Source organism: Phalangium opilio, unplaced genomic scaffold, assembly GCF_054372755.1.
Source record: "Phalangium opilio isolate 3A_F unplaced genomic scaffold, DU_Popi_V2 ptg000113l_1, whole genome shotgun sequence".
Taxonomy (NCBI): domain Eukaryota; kingdom Metazoa; phylum Arthropoda; class Arachnida; order Opiliones; family Phalangiidae; genus Phalangium; species Phalangium opilio.
This window is the reverse complement of record NW_028324209.1, coordinates 7,373,320-7,398,946: the sequence shown is the minus strand read 5'-3', so window position 1 is coordinate 7,398,946 and position 25,627 is coordinate 7,373,320. Positions and strand designations below refer to the sequence as shown.

At 39.2% G+C, this 25,627-nt stretch overlaps 1 protein-coding gene and 1 long non-coding RNA gene across 5 annotated transcripts in view; one reads left to right on the top strand and one right to left on the bottom strand.

Annotated features, from left to right (window-relative positions):
* The window catches only part of LOC149623650 (fat-like cadherin-related tumor suppressor homolog), a 107,618-nt gene that overhangs the window by 22,590 nt on the left and 59,401 nt on the right, over positions 1 to 25,627 (bottom strand). The gene's annotated exons all lie outside the window — the stretch shown is intronic.
* Positions 16,561 to 22,037, top strand: LOC149623651 (uncharacterized). The gene is made up of 3 exons (XR_016374813.1): positions 16,561 to 17,006; positions 17,078 to 17,146; positions 20,071 to 22,037. It is a non-coding gene; the product is annotated as an uncharacterized LOC149623651 (long non-coding RNA).

The window sequence follows — 25,627 nt, the reverse complement described above, 5'->3', positions numbered from 1 at the left end:
GGCGTATTCCATTCGTTTCTGGGTTTTCTTTTTACGATTTAAAAAGAAAAGCATTATTTGTATCTGGTAAATTAAGGGGGTTGGCAAGGGCCTATGATAATAAAGAGTTTTTCCCTCTCATCGTCTAGCTCTAGCATATAAAAGAGACTGTTTTTCTTTTAGTTTTTTTTTTTCCTTTCAAATCTGATGGAGCGTGCCTTAACCATCCGCGGATCTTTCCCGCCTCATTTCATTCGAAGCCCGCCATTATGAGCTGCGGGGACTATAGTTCCATCGAGAGGCTCGACACCAACACAGAATCCAATCTTACAAGGAAAGATATTCAAAGAATAGGATTAACTCTGATTGAATCTTGTCCAAGGCAAGATACAACGATCAGCTCTGATAGATTATCGTGAAAGGCGAGATTAAAGGATACCTTGATTTTCATGTAATAACCAAGGGTGACAACTGCTAACAACCAAGATAATTACCATCCCCAAGTAGAAAGAGATCACAATTTCAATCATCAATGAATTACGCAGCGAATTATGAGATAATATCAGAAGGGGATTATAGAAGAAGGATGACACTCTGTATCCTCTTAATACTTTAGTTATGTAACATGATTCTTCCCAGGCTCACCCTTTTTGTTTGCTCTCTCGCTCATTAAACTTCAGATGGGCATCGCACCGTGTTGGTGTGAATTTTATAACTGTTTGGTACTAAATCCCCAGCAATCAAACCACAAGCCTTGATTGTCTTGACGTGGGACAAAAATCCACATGCGCATGCACCTTGGCAAATAGTTAAGCGCTAATAGAGTAATGATGAGGGAACGGTTTAGTAACCTTGCTCCAAATATTCTGATGTTGGTTACAATAACCCCTCTTTATGGTGCACTCCTTTCGAAGAGAAGTATTATATACTTCTGAAAACATGAATCAAAATAGAAGTGTCGGTCTCCTTGATCTTCCCCCCGTTCTCAACACCATCACCACAGATCCCGACCTCTTCCATCGTCCTCAACTTTCTTTCCCAGCAGAGCATCATTTCGATTTTCTTTTGATGGAAAAATAAGGGCGCGCTTCAGAGCTTTTCTTTAGAAAATTACGTTATACCACTGGTAGTACAGTTACCCGAAATACTTTCCCCGGCTTCTGGTCGTCGTTCTAGCGGTTCATGGCTCCGCCAAATGAAAAGGTTCCAAGTTATGGATTTCATTTTTTAAGTTCTTTTTTACGACGACTTGTTTTCTCTCTCTCATGTTCACCAAATTTTTATAACACCGTGAGACGCGAATACATATAGGTATGACGTGGTTACACCGGGACCGGAGATGCTTTGGTAATGAAGATATCTCAGATAGAACGTAGGGAGGTAACGATGTGTGGATGGTGGCTAGGTTTCGCTTGATAGGACACTTTTTAACGTGGTTTTTTTTCAAAGACACCACTACCGTAACTGAAATACAAGCTATAAATAATATTGAGGGTCAGAAATCAAAGGACTTTGGCCTTAAAGATACTTTTTTATCGGCTATTCTGGCTACCGCCTTGGGAGTTAACCACTTTTTCGTGGTGTTATATGTTCCGTACCCATAGTCGTTTCCGGAGTTTTAGGAATTATGCCGCGATAGAAGACAAGTTGGAATCTGATACTGTATGGTCATTGCTATGAAGTGCGTAGTATAACAAGCTAGAACGTTTTCTATTCCACACCGTTTCCTTAGTCTTGTAAGTGATATTATAAAGGTTGTTCAGAAATTTATCTTCGCCTCTAGAGGGTGTTTCTCAAAATTGCCCAAAGAACATGCATCCCCGTTAATTTATGCCAGACTTATCAGAATCACCCTGTACAATAGTCCTCTTTAGTTTTTAAAAATGACTAACATTACCCAAAGTATTAATTCTTGTACAGGAAAATTGCCGAAGCAATATGAAATTCCCTATCGCTAATGATCATTTTAGAATTGCATGACATCCTTCTTGAAGATCCCCGATTTTTCCCGGATTTTTACCAACTGTGGTAACCCTGATTATACAACAAGTTTAAATTCCAAGGTCCAAAAATCTCTCTCAGTAATCTCACGCTCGAGTTGCTTGTATTTAACAATGTTTACCCAATTAGGGAAACTTGGCCAAGAAACCACGCAAGCACGTTCCCTTTCCCTTCAAACAAGTTGGGTATGTTTTAAAGTCAATATACTGGGGTTTAAAGGTCATATTCAATAAACATCCCCAAAAATGCATAGGAGGATTCATACCATTTACACAAGGAGTAGTAGGCTACTTGGAGGACAATGGCGCAGACTACTTTGAGGACAATGGCGCAGACTACTTTGAGGACAATGGCGCAGACTACTTTGAGGACAATGGCGCAGACTACTTTGAGGACAATGGCGCAGACTACTTTGAGGACAATAGCGCAGGCTACCTTGAGGACAATAGCGCAGACTACCTTGAGGACAATAGCGCAGACTACCTTGAAGATAATGGCGCAGACTACATTGAGGACAATGGCGCAGACTACTTTGTCCTCAAAGTAGATTAGAATCCTCGTGTAAATGGTATGAACCCTCCTAGCCTGAAACCGATGTATAAGTTCATCCATTTCATGGTAAATTAGAACCGAGTTGATTTTTTTTAAAAACCATAGCTTAACCACGTGCTAAACCGAGTCTTACTATCACAGTTTATTGTCACAATTTACAACCCTCAAAAAGAAAATAATCTCTGTACAGTACAGTACAGCGCGCGACCCTCGTGTCTTTGTTTATTTAGCAATGTTCAAACAATGGGCCATGACGTTCGTTATCTTAAAGAATAATCTAGACAGACAGTCTTAAGTCGTCGCAATGGCGGCGTTCCAAGCGTACTAAAGGTTATAAATCTTTCGATAAGCGGCTTTCTTTATTTTTCTTCTTTAAAAAAAAGGAACAAACATTTAGAGGCTGATGATTAACGCCTAATGATAAAATTCCTGCCGCATTCGAGATAACTCTTTTAACTCTCTCTCTCCCTCCGTGATTAATTTGGTATTAGGTCGCGATGCGTGATCAAACATGAACTCCATCCATTTTTATAAGCCCCCGAGTATTTACCAGCTTAGTATATGATCATATGAAAGAGGAACATTATTTAATCTGGAAATTTACAGACTTAGCTTTCGAACAAAGAACGGGCCAGTCGCCACCATATAGTGGTTATGTTTTCTTCGTCGTTTCGAGTGTGAATCAACTTTCTGGACAATATATGCTACAGTTGATATCATTATTTAAATCAGTTTAAGTAAAATTCCACGCTACAATTTTTAGTTTTAGCTAGAAAAAAATATAAAATAATGAATATTGAAACAGGACTAGCAGCAATCAATTATTTCTAACTAGACCCTATACTAGTGATGGCAACATCACCTTAGGTGACTTTAAAAAACGGGAGGTAATTGGAAAAAAAACCTCATCAATAAGTTAAATCATCATTATCATGAACTGAAACGAAAGACGCCTGTTGAAAAGTCACTGATGAAGGAAGCTGTAATTAAAATGTCCCCGACTTAATCACCATGTTAATTGATTTGGGTCTAACATCATAATCCTACACGGTTCGTAATCGCGATGAAGCGTAGCTGTTAAAATATTAAAAAAGGGAAAAAAAAACGAAATCTTGATTTATCTGTCGGGAAAACCCTAGGCCTAGTCTTTGGCCACGTAATTATAATATTTAAATCCACCTATATACGCTTCCCTCTCTCTCTCTCTCTCTCACTCGACGTATTAAGAGACTTTATGTCATTCCTCATCCATTTTCCGAAATGGGGAAAGCTGGTCGCGTCGGGAGAAGATCATCATTTAGAAAGGGAAAGGATCGCCTGCCTTCACATCTATCTACTCATGGATGGCATGCGTGTATCCCAGACCTTCGAAAGAGATGCTTTTCGCCTATTGCGTCTTGCGTCTTGAGTCTCGAGACTGAAGGGAGATGGGTGGTGGTGGTGCATGGCCCGGTGAATACGTGTCTCGCGACATATTTCAACGCGTGAAGCGCTCATGCGAAACGTTACTCTCAAAGGAAGAGTGAAAATGGAAAACCAAGTTTGTTCTGTTTGTTTCTTTTTACCGATTCTTCTACTAATTATAAGACCAATTTGCATAGTGAAACATGGTCATGCAGGAAATACCTCAGAATAGCTTTAAAATTAAAATTAGTGTTATTAGGAATCATCAGGGATAGATTTAATTTTAGAAGTAGGCATGGAGAACGGTTAGTATTTACTTCAGTCCGACTCATGCCCCTCCCTCCAATACGTAACGAAAACTTGAAATTATCTTATTGGCTCACTTAAACTACGTTTTGATGACGTTGCTGACGGAACAGTGAAAAATAAGTAATTCCTTTTAACCTCTGTAGCTATGACCCGCCTCTTCTTTCATACCCCTCTGTCCCGTGGAAGGGGGTCCGGGACTTTGACGCGAGCCCAGATTACTCTGTTCTCCATTCCTACTTCTAAAATTAAATCTATCCCTGGTATCATAGATAACTTGAAATCTCCACCTAAGACCAATACCGTAACGCTCTGCCTTCTTGATAACAAAGTGTAAACTATCCGAAATTTTCGATGAAATCTCAAACTAATTTGAATTTTAAAACAATTTGGAGATATTGTTTCACCTTTAATGAATAGAAGAATCGATAGAAATGTTTTCACATGCCCTTTAAGAGGGCACGAGCCAGTAACCGTGAACTTAGAACGACGGTGCTTCGACAGTTTTTACCACGAGACGTGAAAAATTGTCTAATGTCGTGTCTATGGTTGTATTAAGTTAGAAAACGCGAGGCGCTCTTCGCGTGTCGTCCAAACCGTACGACATTACCCAAAAAACGTATGATGTCCAACTGCCTCAAATACTATTCCGCATAAATACTAAAGGGGTACCTTTTCTTGCATGCCCAAGTTCTGTTTATATGCAAAGATTCGCGCTATTGCATATTACTATCTTTAACAATTTTCTTAGGGTTTCAACACTTCACGATCAATATTGCATTATCGTTGACACCCCTATATAGTTTCAGTTTAGCTTTGCCAATTATTTTTGCATCCTTAAGAAAACACGACCGACTCTAAGACAACCATGTTATTATTATTATTATTTAAAAATAAATTGAAGGATGAAGAAGTTATAAAAGTCTATGGGATAGTTTTGGGAAGTAACGGAGCGGTTATGCGTGAATGAGCTGCTGCGAGTATATCGAGTACAGCCAGTACATCGACCTTTTCTACTAGATTTAGCTTTTATTTATTCTATAGCGGGTGCGTCAATCGATTATAACAACAACATCCTCCCAGCCGGTTCATCTTGACAAATTTGGTGAAAAGCTACGAGCTCCAATGAGCTCTAAGACTTTTCTTAAAAAAAGAAAAAATCAGGGGCCCTTTTCCTTCCTTCCTCAGCTAAACTCTGACAAAGAACTTAAAATTCTCGAGGGGACCTTGTTGGAGAACTTAAACGTCGCGATTGGCTCGTGAATAATGACTTGACAAGGGTTTTTTTTTGTCTTTTCTTTGGTTGGGCCTTCAAGGTGACCCTTCGTTATAATAAAAAAAACCCTTTCTTTTCACCCTTGAATGATTTGACTAATTGCTATTTGACCCGGAACTATGTCAACTTTTAAGTCTTGATTTGCATACAATTAGTATATCTTAAATGGAGCAATATATGTAAAACTTCAATATAAAATGTAAGAACAAAACAGAAGTTCACGACTTGGAGTAAACGGGTCCGTCCGTCTTCAAATCTGGGTAGAAGCAAGAAGTGATATCTAGTTTATTAGCGAGAAGGTATAAATTCGCCATATTTCTAGCTTTATCTCCAGTCTTAACGTAGGTCCGGAGTTAATCCCCGCCTCTAAATTACAACCAGCATCCCATTGGTTCTTGAAAACTCTCGTCAGCGCGACGTGGATGACGAAAATTATGTATTTCCCGACTGAGGAGAGGCGAAATAGCGCGGCCTCCTTTTACTTCCCCCCATGTATTTTGAAGAGGGGGACTGAGACTATGGCGCACGAATATTTAGGCATCTTATACTTTCTCCCTAATAGGCTAAATATCACTTCTTGGTAGAAGTTAGCCTGGAGTGCTTGGAGCTAATCACTCACTAATTTCCTACACATCAATTATGAGTTTGTGCCTAATATTACTAACGAATTTTAAATATTATACAATATCTTTAGGATAATGAAAGTTACAGCGTGCACAGTGCCAAGTTACTGTCCCCGTCTTTGAGTGTGAGGGGCTAATCACTCTTTAATTCCCTGTACAGTATGTAAGGGTTACGCTATATTATTTCAGCAATACGTCATCCATATGAAAGGACAGTCAAAGTTACAGCGTGTACACCGATTTCGCTAAGTGTCCGACCCCTCTATTGAGCGTTACTGTTTTTATACGATGTAATGAAATTGACCAAATATTCCCACGAAATACAACTTACGAGAAAGAATCACTCAAAACCCTTACTTAATCCACGTCGACCCAATACAACTAAATAGAGATTTTCCTCGCTCGTATAATAATCATAGCAGAGGCATATTTTTCCGCTTCTCTGCGTGGCGGCGCCTGAGGGAATGGCGAAGCTTTTTCATTACAGTAACTGTTTGGGAACAATAAGCGTCTAATAAAGTATCAACTCTGCTTTTTGGATAAACACACCACCACCACCACCAGAAGAAGAATAATAATAGAAAAGGGCGTTGATTAGAACACAACAGGTCATCGGACCTAATTTGAAAAACAAAGGCGATGTAAGAATAGAGTTTGGTTGTCGAGCCAAGCCTAGCTTCGCGTGTATATATCCCTACGACCCATGCACCGGAATAAAGAGAGAGATCTCCTTTCTTCTATTTATTCTCTTTTTTTTTTCAGGCGTGTAGAATGATGACCCAGGACCGGGTCATAGTTGATAGACACTATGGTTGGCTAAGGCTCTGCAAATTTTTATTTTGCGATTCTCGCGATAAGCATGACTTTGTGAATTGGAAATTCTTAATTATCACATTATCTGTAGGCCTAAATACTCTTCCAACGCTTTTAACTCAATTCTAACTCCTTGTCTATAGAGTGGTGGAGGGGAGGAGCTACGGGGACGTGACGTCAATATTGGTAGTCTAAATTATATGGCCCGAGTTGACGACTTCCAATATGGTCGCTCGCCAAAACCGAGATAAGAGATAGGATGTGACGTCACGAGAAGGTTCGTGGTAGCAGACTATAGAATACTTTTATTGGGTTCGGACGTGCGTAAGAGGGTTCGTAACGTTTGTGCGGGATCACTGCTTCACACGTATCTCCTATTTTGACAAATGATGTATCGATGGGAAGCATGCGCCCTCGGGGTGACACTAAAGCTACTGGTTTTTGATCTCTGCGTCAATGAGGTCAGAACATCATCTAAGCACGTTTGCATCTGCATCTCTTGACAGTTACCGCCGATTTGGTCAAATTCTGTATCGATGGAAAGCATAAGCCCTCGGAGTGACACTAAATCGAAGTACTGGTTTTTGAATATCATTGAAACAACGTTTGCAAACTGTTACCTACGATGAAAAACTTTCGTCTTTGGGTGATACTACCGCGAAAGGGTTTTGACCTCGAGGTCACGGGGTCAAAAACTGTACAAATATTGAGCAATTTCCTTGTGAAATGGTAAACCAATAAGTATTATTGTTTGGCAACCAGAATTTGCGTGAACCATGATCTAAGAGAAGCCAGGCCGGCGATGAGATATAAAACGTATACATCAAAGGAAGGGCAAATTAAAGAGTAGCTAGAGAAGAAGAAGAACGATCTCTCTCTTTTCCCTTCCTCTCAACATCCATCCCATCCAGTGGGTCGAAAAGAGCTTCCTTTAGAATGGTTCCGAGCTCACGGAGCACGGCGACAACGGTCCTAAGGTGGACAAGCGTGGCGAAAGCATCGTAGCGGGGTAGTTTCCGTTCACTGACAAGGCCGCTTGTCGTCGCTAGAATCTTATTAAAGAGAGGCGGTCGCCCGTCATCCTGGCGCCGACGGAACAACCCAGAATGCACCACCACCGCCACCACCTATACCATATAGTCATCGTATTAAAAGAAAAAGAGAGCGATCGACGATTCGACGATGCCCGACTAACTTTGGCAAATTATGAAGAGCTCCAGCACCGAGTTACAAGCAGCGTTCCGTAACCCTAGCTACTACGCCTTAGTAACGTAACAAAGTTTCCTTACAATCTTAGTGTAAATAGTTAAAGGAGTTGGCACTACCTACATTGACGAAAATACAATTGCCATCTTCAAACAAAGCCTTTTGCGTTGTTTTATAATTATTATCACACAACCTATTTGGATGTTTAAAGATCTGCAAAAATGTAGGTTGAAGTAAAGACGCTCTACATCATAGTGTTATCTATTTTCTCTCTCGGACGAAAACTATTTCTGGGCGTTAGAATATTTTAGGTTCTTATAGTTTATCATATAGATACCGTAGTGCAAACCTGGAAATTTAGTTCCGCGTTCGTCCGTCTACACGCGCTAGTATTCAAACAAGAAACTAGTCTTAGAGTTCCTCTCTAGGGGCAGTAAATATTAATTCGTCTATTCTCTACTGCCACATCGTGTTTGTCTTTGGTTGGATGCAAGAGCATCTCCCTTGGTTAACTCGTCTAAATCTTCCCCATCTTATCGTCAAGAAAGACTTCCCAGCGGCGAAAATCCCGGTGGACTAATTTTCCGTCCTTCTGTCAGGAAAGTTTAAAACGCTTTCATCTTCTAAGTTGTTATTCTTTCCGGAGATTCCTGACTTTATACACTCTGTCTCAGCATATTTCGTTTCAGCGAAAATCTCAGGTTTGGGAAACATTTCAACGTTCCCCCCACCCATCATCAAGAAAAATATCGATATATGGGACTTAGTAAAGTCTTTCCAAATGAAACAGCGAGAGAGAAATTTTCGTTTCGGTTGATTTTTGATGCCGCGTTGACACTTTAAATATTAAGGGTTTGGAGACAGTCACATTTGGTATAAATGGAATGGACAAAGTTCAAGTTTTATATAGAGTAAAGAGAAGTTTAGTTCCATATTACTTTAGCAAACCGGAAACTGTCTAAAAAGCTTCCATAATTGACATTATAATTTAACATAATTTAGAAGCCATAATGTGGGCAGCGTAATACGCCGGGGGTTACCACCTTCCATTCCATTATTCTATTTTAGAAAATTACAAAAACAGAAGCTCCGAGATAATGGAAATGATATTAACATCGAGGAAATAACAATTTATATATTTTTTTTTTGGTAATATAATTCGAAATTGGAATGTATTATAATTGGTTTAGTTGGTTCTCAAATTCCATCTTCTACACGTACGAGTTTTTTTTTTATATCCATTTTTTTTACGACTAAGGCACTAAGAAAGTCGTTTATTATAAACGAAAAAGAATTTGGCAAGCTCTCGAGAACTCCCGCCATAAAAAAGAGAAGAGCTCTAAGGTTTATCATTAATATAAAATCATGAACCGAATTTCTCGGGCAACCATTCTGTTTAAGAATAAAAAAGGTATTTTATCCCAAAAAAACGAAAAAGTTTTTAGCCAAAAAAAAGAGAAAAAAATATCGTTTATCGTAAAAAATAAGAACCAATTTTGTGAGCGATAGGAAGATTAAAGGCTTAATATTTCGTTCTTTCTATTTAAAAATTATATTAAATCGTAAATTCAAGAAATTTAAAATAAAACTCTAGTTATTAATAAAATATAAACAAAGTTGCTTTAAATTAAACTTGTTTTCGCATAAAACTTTGTCAATAACAAGTTTTATGATCTTGGTTGAATTAACTACGGAGGTTTTTCTTAATAACTATTTCCAAACTTTTTTTCTTTAAACCCTGGGCAAGTGTCATTACGGTATCTTTAGTATTTATTTTCCTAATTATGGTTGCACTAGTTTATTACGTATGTTTATGTAAGCAAATTTCTCAATTTACTTAAAAGAAAATCTTAGAAGATTAACTGGAGTAAACAAATACTAAATCAGGCTTCCAGATGTTCTAGGATATTGAAGGCAAGCGCCCAGTAGGGGGAGATCATACGTATCATAAGTTCATCAGATATGTTCCATAAGTTTGTCACTGGTTACAAACTGGAGCTTGTAATGAAGTGACGTAAGTTATAGATTATCTTAAAGCGACGCCTGGTGAGACGTTGTCAAAGGCTTAGTACAGACTAAATAGCAAGATGGACTGCAAAAGCGAGTGTAGTCGTTCTCGAACTATCTCTCAGTAAGTCTCTATCATTACGAAATATGGGTAGTGTTATACTTATGGAACATACCTTATAAACTTACATATCCACTGAAATCTGACTTCACCCGAACTGGTTTTTTTACAGTTATAGAACTAGAGGTCACATGTTATGTTAAAGATGACAAAATTCGCGAACGAAATTCGCAATTGATGGAATTGTTTACATTTTGTCACGTAATCTTAGGTTAGGTAACTTTATCCGATGGTATTGTAAGTTACCAATAACTGACAATCAATGTAAGTACTAGCCTGCTGAGCGCAAATCCATCTCTATCTTAAGAAAAACAGGAAGTTTAAAAAGCTATACAGCATCTTTAAAAAATATTTCGGTCAAATATTATTTTTCCTATGTTTTTTCCTCAAACGGACTATACCGGCCGCTTTTGACACTTAGCGCATAATGAGCTTATGGCGTTTTCTTCCAAATGTCAGTTGGAAGTTAACGGATGCAACTGACAAGTAAATGCAATGCGAGTTTAGCAAATTTATTAATATAAACTTCTTCTAGGAAATAAATATCTGACAGAAATTAGAAAATATACGGAAACTAAAATAATTTTCCTAGTTATGGTTTTTCCTGAACTTATATAGAATTAATTAATTAAATAAATAAATTCTCAACGTGCCAAACATATCGGGACTCGCAAGTCACAACATAATTTACAAATTATGATTTTCCTTGAGAAGTTTGCCCAAATTTCCACGATATTTCCAAGGCTTCTAAGTTTTCCATAAACCTATTTCTCCTGAGCATATTTACTTTATCTGAGAGAAGGCACCAATAATAATGTAATTTCACGGTCAAATATTTCCCACCATATCTTTATATTTGCCCATGGAGTGACTCGATATGGTTCTGTAGTGGGTGAAAATACTTATCGTTACAAGCAGATCTATATCTTGGAAAACCATACCGTCCTTTCGGTAACAAGCGAGAGAAAGAAAGGTTTATACATGCATGACTTTAATTAAAACCGATATTAAGAATCTCCCTGCCTTGTTGCGTAGTTAGAAAGAAGAAGAAAGAAAAAAAACTCCACCAGCACCAGTTTCTTTGAACTTGGGATCACGTAAACAATGGGCGACTATTAGAAATATGAAACAGGGGGGACGACGACGTAATTAAGCTTTCCAGGGACACTAACGATTCTCGGAAAGAAAAACCGTTTTCATTTTATATATATATATTAATAAATTACGCAATGGATTTTGGCTAAGGTTCATTAAGAGAGGGAGAGACAGAGAGTATACAGTCACAAATGGATATTGCATCGGTGGCAGTCCATGCCAGAGATCATACGCACGCACTCTCTTTCCTCTCCTGATTAACTGGTTGCGTCGTGGGGCCACAACTATATATGTGAAGAAAATCTTCGGATGATTAAAAGGCTAACTAATGGTGTTCAGGCAAAAAAGGAATACCCCGCGACACTAGGTAATAAGGCAAGGCATTAAGGAGTTTTAGATTCACGTTGGGGGGAGTAAAATTGCCCAAAGAACATCCCCCTTAATTTATGCCAGACTTATCAGAAACACCCTGTATATATATATACAAACGTGCAGATCGTTTGACTTAATCTTAATTGAAATAATAAACTAACTAGCAAAAGAAAAGCAGCGAGTACGAACATCCATTTCTTAAAACTCCAATATTCATTTGCATTAAAGCCTTAATAATTTTGACGCTAATGAAAATGAAGGTGCGGTCCTTACATGTTAATTTTAATTGGTCCCAAGATGGGTTAATTCAAAGCGTATTTTATCTATACTTTAAAAGCAAAAACATCATAACTGGTACGTCGGAAACTAAATATTTCCCCCAGTAATTAGACGTATACGTGAAAACGATAAGGGTTAGAGAAAGAGTGAGAGATATTCGCAACCATCTTTCACCCAAAACATATCCACCGCTAATAACGCCTCAAAAAGATGGGGGCAAAATTATTGCTTTTACTTGAGGACTCGACACTAATGTAACGAACGTCAAAGGGGAAATGGGGCCAGTCGTAATAGAGACCACCTCCATTTCGTTCAACCTTTCCAAGGTTAACGTTACGTTTATTGACGTATCAAAAGTTGAGAAAGCTACAATTTTTGCCTCTAAAACGCAATAACCGTAGTCCCTTGGTTAAGTTAGACCATAAGTTTATAATGCCTCTAAGTACTCATATCGCTTCCACTTCTATGGCAATAGTGTTTGTCTGGCTCCCTTTAATGAAACCCTATACTCTCTCCGTATCATTTATCACCTCAACTTCAATACAAAATTGTACCGCCTAGCCTAGCGTTTCTTTTATCCCTTTTAGAATGTTTCAGGACTGAAACCGCCTCTATCTCACGAGAGAGAGAGAGAGAGAGAGGGATTTGGGGTTGCTTAAAGGCCGGATTTTCTGCTAGAGGGTTCTCCTGGTGCAGAAAATGACTCGCGACCGAGTAACAATAGAGAAGCGAGTCGTCTAAAAAATACGGTTCTCCTGGTACAGAAAATCGAGGGATAGGGGTTCTACCGGTGCAGAAAATTGAGATATGGTATAGTCACGTTAAAATTTTGGACCCCCCTTTTCGCCCCTAAACTTGGGCGCCCAATATTTCCTAAAGTACGGTTCTTCGGGACGGGTACAGAAACCCGAGCAATAAACATTCAGCAAAAGTAAACTATAGCTTTGAAGCTCAAGCAATAGCTAATTTAATAATCTTCTAAACCACAAATGCGTTTTGTTGAATACCATGGGGGTTAGTCTCGCCAATTGTTAGCCAAAGCAACACCAAACTGTCAAAGAATCAGTGGCGAAGTGTACTTTTGAGCAGAGGTATAGAATCTGAATTCAGTATAATAAACTAGTCTTTGAAAACCTTAAAAGCCATTGAGTGAGGGCTATGGCTATATCACTATGTTGAGAAAAAATGAATTGTAGGCACATGCAACCCATAAGATAAACTTGAGGATTTTTGCCTATCAGGAGTGAGGAAATTAATTCTGCACTTCATTGCAATTGTTTAAAAAAGTACATTTTAAATTAAAAAATAGAAGAAATTTTTTAATCAATCGGCTATATAGATTTGGATTCAGCGGAGTATTTTCTTTCAAAATCATATTTTTCCATCTCAGTTTTAAAATAAAGGGAAAGAGTTTTAGTAACATCCGAACTAGCAGTAGCACATTCGTGCAAGCAGTTTTTTTCTGAACCATCTAGCGTTAGTTGGTTTCATGAACATTCCATGGCAAAGTCTTATACGAAACAGTTTCTAATGAAACGATGGAGCACTACTAAAATATTTCGAACCAATATCGTTAAAGCCGTACATTTGGGTAAAACTTCTAGTTTTACTGTTAAAAATCTCCCTCTCCCAGAGAGCTATATGGTTCCTAGAAACGTTTGGACATCCCAAAGAAATACTCTATTATGTGACTCTAAGGGTAAGCAAATTTTCTGGTGTCTACATATTCTTAAAACTCCCCAACCCCTGAGGGGGTTGTACTAGTAAAGGTGAAAATCATCACTATACTCCCGAGAATATAGAAAAACTATCCAACTTCTTCAAGTCACGAGGTTTCACTTCTGTTAAAAATCTACCTTCCAAATATCCAGTTCGAAGAAGTAGTAAAATCAATGCTGTAAATTTTAAGAATATAACGGGACTTTAGAGGTTTCCGCCCCCTTTTCGGAGAGTTGTTCTGCCAAGGCTACGGAGCGCGTTCGACGACAGGGAATGTCAGCCACTAACTAAAGGCCGCCGACAGGTTATGGCAGCGCTCACAGAAATACCTCTCGTAAATCCCGTATATATAAAGCTTTGTCCACATTGAACTGGCGCTCGCGTGTTCGCGCCATCGTCTATTCGCATCTTCGCAACAGATCACGAAAAACATTTGCACTTCTGTTCTGATACACGCAAAAATTTTGCTTTTCCCATTCTGAGAGCCAATAAAGTTTGAGCAATCATTGCGCCATCTGCCTGTCGATGGCGACGTTGTCCAAAGAGAAAATCGGAACTAATCACCCCAGCCTTCTTCTCGTCTGTGATTGGTGCTTTTCTCGCGAAGGCGCGAAATTCTTGGCCTTGTCTCAAGAAATTTGTATGTTCGCGAGGTGAGGACGCAAAGTAGCGAAAACCCAATGTGGACAGTAGCGCGATCTTGCAAACAAGCAAAGCGAAGATGCGAACTCGCAAAATGTGTCAGTCTGGACAGGCCTTAACAAGGACTGCGCCAAGTTCGGGACCCATTTAGTGGTATTTCTAGAAGATTTTTGTCCTTGCACTGAAAGAGCATCTCCCAAAAAATTTCTGGGGTCCCCGCTACGAACAATTGTAGAAACCCATTAGCGACCGTGCCATATTACTTTAAACCCCCGCGGGTGGTACCGATACTGTTTTGACCCATTACTGTCACCCTCCTTTTTTACCTCGACAACTTTTCCCCGTATATCTTTTGTAATGAACGTATAGACTATAGGGAGCTACAGTGCGAGAGAAAAGCCATGTGACGTGACGTCATTTCTGGGGTCTTAAATTGTATTGCCAAAGCTGATGACTTCCAATATGGTTGCCAGAGCCAAGGTAAGAGATAAGAGGGTGTAACGTCACGACAATATTCCTAGTAGCACTCTACTGGTTTTCTGTTCTTAGACCTTTGGCACGGGTAAAATTTCAACTGACTTTCTTGTTCTTCGCGAAGTGGTCTCACAAAACTTAGGACTGCTGAACAGATTACTTTGAAAATGAATTCCAAAGTGTATGTATATGTTTATTGCTCGGGTTTCTGTACCCGTCCCGAAGAACCGTACTTTAGGAAATATTGGGCGCCCAAGTTTAGGGGCGAAAAGGGGGGTCCAAAATTTTAACGTGACTATACCATATCTCAATTTTCTGCACCGGTAGAACCCCTATCCCTCGATTTTCTGTACCAGGAGAACCGTATTTTTTAGACGACTCGCTTCTCTATTGTTACTCGGTCGCGAGTCATTTTCTGCACCAGGAGAACCCTCTAGCAGAAAATCCGGCCTTTAAGTAAAATTCGTTCCCCCCCAGTGCCTGCCTATACGAAACGTAAAACTCTCCTTTGTTCCACTGGATGATTTTTTTTTCGTCTCGACCGCTTGGTGGCTGCACCGCGACAGAAATTTCAAAATTTTCTCCCTTCGGATCTTAGCGCTATACGAGTTCTGACGTCACAGTAGCCTGCAGAAGATGCCCAGTTGTAACCCGTATTTGTGTACTTAGAGGCATTATAAACTTATGGTTAGACGGAATTAAAGGAGAGCGTAAATCATCTTACACATATCGTTTGCCAAAATACTCCCTAGTCCCCTATGAAATTTGGGGGGGGGGGGTTTGAGAGGCTGGGGTTCGAACCCTCGAAGATAGAAACGCAATCCTACTCTCCTGGGTTTCATTCTGAAAACGTGCATAAAAGATAGGGGATGGACATTGGAGAAATTAATAAGGAGATTTCTTCTTAGCCATTATTAGGTCAAATCAGCTTTAGGCACAATGACAATTTTGCTAGTTGGAATTATGGCTACAGAAGCCGTAGAGGTGCGGATAGTTCCTCAGAATATCAAAAAATCTTCATTCTTAGATCAGAAAATTTAAGGGTCTGTCTTTGCAAGTGCAATTCACGAATTTTGCGTTGGCTCTGTTGCCCGAAATGGAGGGAGTACGCTAACCGTTCCAATCAACTTACAGACGAACTTAATTTCTCACTAAAAGGAAAGAAAATCTGTCTATCAGAACATACAGTCTGACTAACTAAACCACACGCAAACTATTTCAGTTTCTCAATCTTCTCTGCTACGATAACAACTCCATGGGTTACTTAGTTCAAACTTGAAATAAGGATAAAAGAGGGGCGATTTGGTGGCGTTCCATCTCGGGTATCATCTTATAAACGGGAAGCTGGTAAAGCGCTTGTATTTTTGATCCGAAACGATACTAAAGCCTACTCCTCTTCTGAATGATAAGTGGCAAATTTTCCATAGAGAAAAGGCTTACAGTCGAAAGTATACGAGAATACCGCACGCCCCCGAGCTAAAATTCTTCCCAACACTTTCGTGTCCCCGGAGATTTTGATAGCCGGGTTCAAACGTCAGCTCGCGTTTCAAATGTCGCGAAAAACTTTGAAAACAAAACCAATACAAATGCATATTTCTGATCAGTAAGTTTAGATTAGAGAAAATGTGGGCATTGTAAAACCACATTTCTCTCCTAAAGGATTGTAAAAACTATTGAGAGGTGAGGAGGATTATACGTGACTCGATTTATTAAGTATAACTAAAAATCACTTGATAATATCTTTTATGTATAACCACTTATCTTTAGTACAACTATCAGTATAGCGAAGCACGGCTATTTTTTTAATAGTAAAATTAAAGAGGTAAAATTGGCTCTCCACTAAAAATACAATTTTTGATGTTCGCAGGAGAAGCACAGTTAGGGGCAAAACATCTAATGCTTTTCCTATGAGCCCCTGTAGAAGTGTTTACCCGGCTATACACAATTCTACCAATATTTTTAAGTTCAATATGCAATATTGAAACCAAGGAATTTGATAAGACTATTTTTTATATTTGTATGATATATCCTAGACATAATACCTTGGAGAAGATTGGCGAGATGGAGTATAAATAATAGTGGGCCATTTGCGGCAACGAAAATCTCCCAGAATACCTTGCACATGAGCTTACCAAAGGTAGGGAATTGTTAAGTGCTACCGGCTAGCAAAATTTAAAAATATATTTAGCTTCTATTTTTAAGAAACAGGGGGCATTGTAGACGTTTTCGTAACACTGAGGATGCTGAGAAGATGGAAGAAGAGAAGCTACGTTATAGGTACGGAGATTCTACTCCATTTCATCTCTCTCCTCCAAGTTTTATAGGTACAATTTTATAAAGAATGCGTGATCTTTCAAAATATCCTTTCCATCCATACTTTAGGAGAGTGTGGTAGGCTTATGATTTGACGCGTAGGAAAGATTTCATCTATAAAAATATATTTCTTAACTTGGCAGAACATAAGGAATTCGTTATACTTTTTAGAGAAACAGTTTCGATATGATAGGCGCGGAAAATATGGAAAATGTTTCACTTTCGCACACGAGATAAGCCATTTTTGATAGGGGCTGGAAAAATTCCCCAAAAAAACGTGAAGAAAAATTCATATCCTGAGGGAATACGCTATGACCTAACTCTCTTTTTCACGTACAGCCCTTCCTTCCCTGGCTGGCACTTTGCTTCTAGTTTTCAATATAAAAAAATACAGTCCAGTTGTAGAATTTTTTCATACGACCGCCGATCAATACCTTTCCCTTCCTATGAGTGAAGACAGAAATAGAGCAAGTCGAAGATATCAAAGTTCAATTAAACTACGATTTCTTCATTAAATATTCAAGAACGGCGAATTGCTATTGAAATTTAAGCAGAACTTAATGGACAGTTTAAAAATAATCCACCAAAGGTCAGCAAAATGGTGATCGATATGGCATTTTAATCGGTATAATTTTAAAGTAATATTTTATATTTAACCAAGACATGATATCTATTTTATTATGGAGAAGGTATAAAGTCGCCACATTTCCAGCTTTATCTCCAGTCCAAACGTAGGTCCCGAGTTAATCTCCGTCACTAAATTACAATCAGCGTCTCATTGGTTCTTGAAAACTGACGTCAGCGCGACGCGAATGACGAAAATTACAGTCATATTTTCCGACTGAGGAGAGGCGAAATAGCCCGGCCTCCTTTTACGTCCCCCCTTGTATTTTGGAAGGGAGACTAGGTCTATGGCGCGCGAATACTTAGGAAGCATCTTATACCTTCTCCCTAATAAACTAGATATCACTTCTTGATTTAACTTTATATTTTGCAAACGAAACGCTTTCAGAGTGTTATAGGATTATCCTGGGTTTTCTAATTAAATTATGAAGCAAAATGTCTTAAAACTTCAGGACACCACCCTATCTCATAAATAGCTTTGTGTTAATGTTCTTTCGAGGGAACATTGTTTGGTTATTTCGGTTCCTCTTTCCGTATATTTTTCTTAAAGCGAAGAACTTTCTAAAAAACAAAAGCCGACGTTGAAAAAAAAAAGTTTCGTTAGATATTAAGGCCTCTTTTCTTTTCGATACAAAACATACAAAACAAAGGCTGTCCAAGATTATATATATATGCATTTTTTTTTCATTCCCCGTTGTTGTCGTCGCAAAAGTTACGAATTTATGGCGCGTGCTTCCTTGAACAACAGACAACAGCAGCTGCCGCGTGACACGCGCAATTCGGGCCTCCTGCCATCCAGAGCTACGCCGGGCCAAAAGGGAAAACAAGACTGCCAGATATATATGAAAAGTATGAAACTCTTCTGTTCAAGAAGTACAACGCAAGAAGTGAAAGATACGTGTGGAAGCAATCGCCATCCAGGGGACTTCTCCAAAAGCGTTTGAGTCATTCAGTTGGAATTTAGAGCCAAATTCATTGGTCATTGCACTTACAAAGCAAAGTTCGTCAACCACTGTTCAACGAGCTTCAATAGAGCTCTGTTTTGTGAAAATTGAAGGAACAGAATTGAACTGATCTGTTGTTAATTATGCAATGAGTGCCTGTAAATTTCTAACAACTTATTAATCGCAAACACCTATACGATAGGAAAAGTATCTATAGACGTGGGTATACCATAGAGAGCTTTCAGATGGGATAGTAGTACGTAACACCCTCCCAAGTCTTACCGCTGTTCTGGTAACCATATTGGGTGGTCTCAGCTTCATTCCTGCTTTAAACCCACCAATATGGCAGCGTAAATTATGTCACGAGACTCAGCTCCTCCTCCTCCAACTGAAAGCTATTTATAGACCTTTTCTTCGTAAAAAAATGTGGATAGGAACCCCCAGTGTCGGGACTTGCAAGGGGTATACATCGAGGTCACTGCGGACAGTGCAGGCGCCAAAAAGGCAGAGTTTTACCACCGTGTCTTTCCATCTTTTTAGTTACATCGGAATTGTCTATTCCGTATTTGATCAAATCAATTGCTTTGTAGCCTAAAGGACGGGAATTGTTCCCAAAAGCAGACAGTAACGTCCCAAACCCCCCATTTTACGCTACGAACCATGTTATAAGGTTAACTTTCCGTTCGTAGATACGCCCATTTGCGAGACGTACGCGTGTGGTATATGTAAGAGTTGTTTGGTCTAGAGAAATTTCTCTGACAGCAGCTGGATTTGGAATTCCAAAATTCAGTCTGGAGTTTCGTGAAATAGAGAGGGTGTTGCCCCGAAGGTTTATTGTTCGGCAGCGATATAGTTTCACAATGGAGTAAGCGAGTGTCTAAATCTATATATATCTATATACACCACAAAACACGCGCGAGTGGGGCCAAGCGGGCTGCCGCTGCTGCTGCTGCTGTTGCCTTACGTTACGTAGGCATCAATCTCCTAGACAAGGTCAAATTAGATACGCTACCGTGATAACGAGGTTGACGGAACTGAGCGGGAAAAAATGAAAAACAAAAACTTCCGTTTCTTCGAGTTCCTTTCAGAACATGAAGCAAATGTCTCTATTCGAGACTTTGTAAAATTGATGAGCGTACCCGCAACAACAAACCTACCTATCCCTAAATGTCTTGATACGGGAAAAATATTAACGTCGGTTTCAACAAAATATTTGGTTGAATGAGGGGTCATTGTACGATTATACATTCAATATATATATATATATATTCTTTGATTTGAACAAATATATCAAGCATCAAATCCATGTTTTTTTGACAGACGAAAGATGTTTGCTAAGATAGAGGGATTCATCACTTTTGAGTTTGCCTGTACACCAATTACGAAGATTACTCTTGGATTAAAAAGATAACGCGGCCAAGATTACGATGAGTACGACGAGATTACGCCAAGATTACGATGAGTACGACGAGATTTCGCCAAGAATGGAATGAGTACGACGAGACTACGCCAAGAATGGAATGAGTACGACGAGACTACGCCAAGAATGGAATGAGTACGACGAGACTACGCCAAGAATGGAATGAGTACGACGAGACTACGCCAAGAATGGAATGAGTACGACGAGACTACGCCAAGAATGGAATGAGTACGACGAGACTACGCCAAGAATGGAATGAGTACGACGAGACTACGCCAAGAATGGAATGAGTACGACGAGACTACGCCAAGAATGGAATGAGTACGACGAGACTACGCCAAGAATGGAATGAGTACGACGAGGTTACGTTAAAGATTCGAAGATTAAGAGAATTACGTCGATACAAGGTTACCTCCTTGTCTACCTTAACGCAGTGATCAGCACCTCGACTAATCACCGAACAGGTGGCGTACTGTTTGTGATTAATTACATGTAGGGAAGTTGTTTTGACAGTATTGTCCCTGGCTATATTCAGAAAGAAAAAATACGTGACAAGGAACTTAATTGAAATATTCCGAGTCCATTTTATAAATAGGATGGACCATCGGTCATCAAGTGGCGCACTGCAACCCCAAAAACCAACTCCCAATACCAACCACAGCCAAGATTGTTCTACACGATCCAATAAAAAGGCCACAACTCAATGTCACTATAGCCCGCTCTACATGTCCGGTGGGAGTGTAAGTATATCCCCTGGTCACGGTCACCGTAATTATATGGAAAAACCGCGGAACGCTAATGCTTTACCGTGCACCGAATAAACAAGGGCTTATAACTTCTTCTTGTACAATATTGGAAATAATACAGGCTGTACCTTATACAGGGCGCGTTACGTAGTTAACGACCCCTTAATGATGTATAGGCATAATTTGGTCGGCACGGGGGTATTTGATTACGGAAAAAGACGAACTTCGATGAAGAAATATTGCCATTACACACGATCTTCCACGTGAATCCGAGCCCCCTACACAGAAAGAAAACAAGAGCGACAAGCGTCCTCAAGAACCTCCAAAACCTACTTGTAAAAAACCGACCCGACTCTGTTCATTCCATCAATGGGTTAGCCGACTCGCACTGCCTCTAGCGGTGATTACTGGCACGAGGGATATAACCCATGAAGGTGATCTCCCCCGCCATTGTGATGTTTGCTTCACTTCTGCTGGAATCATTGGAATGGCCTACAATTGTACCAATTCTTTCTTTTCCCCATAAGAGATCGTAGATGCCATAGATTTTAATCTAATTTGAAAAAAGCTATGGTGCATAGAATATAATAAATATATTTTTTAAGAACGAAATTGTGATAGCGTTAGCTGTTTTGAGAAACGCTGATCTATTAAAACGGACTTCCGAGTATACGTGAAAAATAGGGTCATCATAATATTTTACGTAATAATTTAGATAATCGATTTTATTTCAGATGCGCATGCCCAAATTATTCCAACATCATTATCAAGTCATTAAATATAAGTCGTTAAAATAAAAATCGATATCAAAAATAAAATTATTCAGGGGCTGTTCACAAATTACGTTACGGTTTGAATCAATCTTTACTAATTACTACGCAACAAATCATTTTTGTTAATGAACAACATTATCCATAAATTATGGTATTATAGTGTCGCCCATATCCCAAGCATTAAGACGAATTGAGCATTATTATAGTTTTTGTAATAAGTTATTTGTGAACAATCCCTCAATTCTGGCATTAAAAGACGATTTGATAACTCAATCATATTTCTCCGTTTCCTTCTAATAAAAATAGGCCGTATATTTTACATAATTATTAAAACCATGAAATTGAAAATATTCAAATTCTATTATCAAAGTATAAATTAATAATATAGTGAAGTATAAATCATTAAGAAAAGTAACTAAACCACACAAACCTGAATAAACAATTTGATATTTTAGCCATCCCTGCTTGTGGTCAGAAATCAAGAAATCCAATAATAAAAAATCTCCCCAAGGTTTAAAAAAACAGAGAGAGAGCCGCGGCAACGGGAAGTTGTAGGTTATGTAGGACACGAGACTTATAAATACAGCTAGGCCAACTCGGCGGTATAGACGAAACTAACGAGGAAACTTGGGGAAGCAAGTACGATATAGAATTCTACGCCGAGATTTGACCACAGCCCGAAGCTATAAAGCTGCAAAAATCATTGCCGTTTAAAGGAGCATTATGGTAGGCTTTTGTCTTCGATCGAAGCTAATTAGGAAAAAAGGTTATATAGAGAAAGAACCGTAGCCGGGTTGCTTTGAATCGCTTTTATTTACAGTGACCAGTCACGAAATGCTCTTTCTTTTTTAGACATTATAGCTGGATATAGGAGGCTTATAACCTTTCGGATAGCTTAAGTCTTAGAGTAACTAACTTTAGGAGTTCAACTACGTGTTCAGATCGAGTCTCCCGAAAACTGGACTTCATTTCTGGTATTAGTTATGGAAGTGTTTCGCTACTGAGTGATAACTATACTAACTATAAGATAATCGAGACGCTAACCGGGCTCAGATTGCACTGCGCATCGATAACGGATTACACGTAATCATTGGGTATTTCGTAGTCAAACTGGGTAAAGATAGGTATTAAATAGTAGTTTACGTCAGGAAGATTGAGCAAAATATCTGGCCACCATTTTCCAATATGGCCACGAATTAAAAAAGTTCTTAATTTCATGGAGAAAAATAGGAGAGGAAAGAGGGTGTTCTTTGCAAACCTATCCGGCAGTCCTTCCACCTGCTACAAGAGGGACAGTAACCTAGTAAACATTCGAGGGCGATGCAAGGTTCGTTCTTCCACCCATAAGAGGGACAGTATCCTGGTAAACATTCGAGGGCGATACAAGGTTCGTTCTTCCACCCACAAGAGGGACAGTATCCAGGTAAACATTCGAGGGCGATACAAGGTTCGTTCTTCCACCCACAAGAGGGACAGTATCCTGGTAAACATTCGAGGGCAATACAAGGTTCGTTTGTCACGTGACTACACATTACCAGACTGGGATTCCAACCCACCTCATCCTCCCGCTGTTTGAGATTGGTATCAAAAGCCTGGTAGAGCCGGCCCTACTTTTCTTCTCCCTTATTTTCCCTCAAACTCCATTGTGTTTTATTAATCAAGGTTAGAGAACCAGGGTGGAAGTTGATTTTATTGAAAATCAAACGTCCCTATAAGAATTTCGTCCAAGCTGAGTGAATTTATTATTGAGCCCACGTACACGCAGTGTAAAAGAAGGGGATCGAAGTAGGTCTAGTGTATATAGAGCTCATCGTATCACTTCCGACATAGAGATCCGCGAAAAAGAGACTTAACGCTGGCCTCCTGGGCCTTTTCTTAATGTCCGTGTACTGTCCACTCTAGCAAGAAAGCCAATAGAACGAGGCTGTACACAGCGCGTGCAGGCTTAATAACGTACTAACGGTGGTGGTCTGGGTATACTATAGGGAGGTCGGGGTTACGTTACCAAAAACCTTAGCCAAAAAGTAAAACGGTGCGGATATAGGGGATATTTTTAAAGAGGTTTAAGCAGAGAGGAAACTTACACGGGCTATTTGCCAGAAACCTTATAAAACGATATATTTTCAAGTTACGTTCAAGGAGGCCAACTTTTAGAAGAAAAAAAAAACAAGTTGGGTCGCCAGTTGTTTCTCCTTCACTGAAGTTAGCCTACTTCCTCATATTAGAGGGGGAAGAACGCGACTAACCCTTTGTTGAAACATTTGAACGTCACTGTAACTAAAAAGGCTACAATGTTGCAGGACGTAAAGGGTATGGTGTAATACATCGAACCATTAAAGGTGGATGGTTTGAATGGGGCACTGCTGAAACGTAGCAATTTTTAGGAATTATAATAAAGATAAATTTAGTGATTTTACAATCACTGTACGTCGTGGTTTTCAAACATTGATTGATATGCCTCACTGATAGTCCGTATTCAAAAATGTGTAAAGAAGTCAATGTGAATATTCAATATATAGTCCAAATTCTTAAGGCTTCGATAACTACATGAACTTTCCTATACACTCACTACTCACAGCCATAAAATAGAGTAATTAACTACGCCCAATCTCCATTTGAAAGACAAAATTTATCACCACCAGCAGTGGGACGACGGGGAAGGAGTCCACCCATTGGCTGCCATACCCGTGACGTGAGTTACCCTTAAGCAAATATAACGGTATTGAAACTGGAATACATACAGCTACAAGGAATCATTGCGGCCCCATCCATATCTCCCATGTTAATTTAATTTTTAAGCGAGTTTTGTGGGCCGGGCTTGAGTACTATCCTTCACTCGTCATAACTCGGACGTCTTTCTAACTGTGATTTCATTGGTTGATAGCAACGCGAGTTCCTATTATAGCTGTATTTATTCCTGATTGAAATGATCACCTCAGGAAAAGGAAAAGGGACGAAACCAAAAATTGGAAAGCAGTCAATATATTCCGCGGAGGAAGGCTTTTTCAGCTTTTGGGATGAAGAGTTTTTAAAGTTTCTTTTCGTTCTTTTTTTTTTTTCTTCTTAAGGAGAATCTTACACGCGCCACTGAAACTCAGGGGGATATATAAAAGAAGCCAAGCTAGCTTTATTTCGCGCTCGCCGATATCAAAGGACTTATAGGATAGGATCGTTTCGTTTCGTTTTCCTCGAGAACGATGATACAATCGAAATACTGCAAGCAACCACTCCACCGTTGCTTCTGATACCTCGTGCCCAAAATTCGTTCATTGTTTAGCCCTTATAACTGACTTTCTTCGGTTTCGACTTCCAAAAAAAGGCTTAAGGGCTAGTTACCAAGTCAAATGCGACAACTTTTGAAAAAGCTACTTCGCGTCGGATATTTGTCAGAAATATCTAAGAAAAAGCTTGGGGTAATTTCCCCTATATTACCTAGTATCCCACACCTTGGGCCTCGAGATCACGCGTTAGTGCATCGGTCCCTTTTTAAAGGCGATATAATTTGATTCAGTTTCTCTAGGACTATACACGATCGTGCGCCAAGAGCTCCTTTATTTCGTTATTTTGACGTTTGCATGGGGCCTTTCTTTGACAAAATAAGATGTTTCCTCTTTTCCAAAAGAAAAACTCAACGAATATTTCAAAGGAACTCCGAAGAATTGCGGCTATAACTGTATTTTAAATTTTTTGACAGATGGACTTTAACTCGGTCGAAACCAAAAGAAAAGAAATGAAATGACCCTTAAATTTGGACAGGCAATTGAATAAGGGTGGAAATGGTTAGAAGCCATGGGGATATGTAGGCAATTTAACAAATTCCGAGCTGTAAAACATAGATTTATAGCGTACTTTAACGGTAATTTTAGTATTTTGTCACAAACTATGTAATGTTTCAGCATGCATTTTATAAGTAGTTGAATCGCCTTAATTTTATATTC